Source organism: Chrysochloris asiatica, unplaced genomic scaffold (genome assembly GCF_000296735.1).
Source record: "Chrysochloris asiatica unplaced genomic scaffold, ChrAsi1.0 scaffold00187, whole genome shotgun sequence".
Lineage (NCBI taxonomy): Eukaryota > Metazoa > Chordata > Mammalia > Afrosoricida > Chrysochloridae > Chrysochloris > Chrysochloris asiatica.
The window spans coordinates 3,092,673-3,094,276 of NW_006408705.1; the positions used below are offsets into that span (position 1 = coordinate 3,092,673).

Below are 1,604 nucleotides of genomic sequence, written 5' to 3' on the forward strand. Positions count from 1 at the left end.
AGCAACAGTGGAGCAGTGGTTAAACATTTGATTGCTCACTGAAAGGTCAAACCCACTAGCTGCTCCATGGGAGAAAGATAGGAAAATCTGCTTCTGTAAAGATTGACAGTCTTGGAAACCCCGTGTAGCAGTCCTACTCTGTTTATAGAATCCCCATGAGTTAGAGGCAACTCAACAGTAAATAATTTTTTTTAAAAAAAGCACTTGTCCCCTCACACATTTTAAGTTGGCAAAAGATTTTCATTAGAATTTCAAATAACTGAAAATGAAATGTTTTCTGGTGCAGTGGTTATTAGCAAATTTCAGCTGCTTCTGAATCACCTGATTGCACCTGAGTTTAAGAAGCTCTGGTAGTATAGTGGTTATGAATCAGGCTGTGAACCACAAGGTAGGTAGTTTGAAACAATCAGCTGTTCCGCGGGAAAAAGATGAGGCTTTCTGCTCCTGTAAAGATTTACAGCGTCGGAAACCCTGTTCAGGGTTGTTATGAGTCAGAACTGACTCCATGGCACACCATCATCACCACTACTCTGAGTTTGAGATTCAGTGAGCGTGGGATACAGTCTGAGAATTTGCATCTATATAAAGTTCTAGAGTCCCTGGGTGGCTCAAATAGCTAAGCACTTGACTACTAGTTTGGAAGATTGGCAGTAGAATCCACCTAGATATCTAGGAAGACAGGCTTAGTGATTTGCTTCTAGAAGGTCACACCCTTGAGAACCTTCTACTCTTTACATATGTTTTCACTATAGTTGTAAATGACTCAATGGCAACTAATCACATCAAATTCTAAGTGATGACTGGATAAACAGAGCTCAACCCGAAGAAGTGGAGAAAAAAAAAAAAAAAGCATCATCTGATACAACTTGATAAACTTGACCTGCACCTATAAATGCAGTAGCTCAAAAGAGGAACAAGAGAAGCTTGTTTCCGGCGTCTACTTGTCTCACCTACGATGCGGCAGAAGCACCATCTTGAGGCTGCGGCGCGAAAACTACACGCCAGCTGTCCAGATCAAGCCTGCTGCCTCCTATGCTAAGAACACTTTTGAAGAAACATGTCCATACTGTTTCCAGTTGCTGGTACTAGATAACTCTCGAGTGCGCCTCAAACCTAAGCCTAAACTGATACCCAAAGTACAGAAACTTCTTAATCGAGAAGCAAAGGGTTATACAATCAATTTTAAAGAAACAAAAATTGTGAAAAAGTACAAAGACTCCAAATGTGAATTGTTGATTACTTGTAAAACTTGTAATAGAACAGTTAGACATCAAGGTAAAAGTAGAAGCTTTCTATCATCATTGAAGGGCACTCCTAGCACTCCTTCAACTAAACCCACTGTGAAGACACCAGAGAGAAAGACTCCGAGCTCTGCAAACGGAAATCATGCTGGTCTGCATCCAAAGGCAAGAGCCCTGCATTGATTATCAGAACACCTACATCTGGGCAGTCAACACCCACTTTCTCTTCCTCAAAAAATATGAGCAAAACAAAGAAACACTTCTCTCAACTCAAAAGTTGTTTAGTCAACAAGAAACTCCAAAGGCCCCAAAGATGGATTTTAGAAATTTCTTATCTTCTCTATAAAGGATGGATTTTGAAAA

General features: G+C 40.3%; 1 pseudogene; it reads left to right on the plus strand.

The window, feature by feature from the left end:
* Window positions 1-955: 955 nt before the first annotated feature.
* Window positions 956-1,587, plus strand: LOC102814895 (annotated as a pseudogene).
* The last annotated feature ends 17 nt before the right edge of the window (window positions 1,588-1,604 follow it).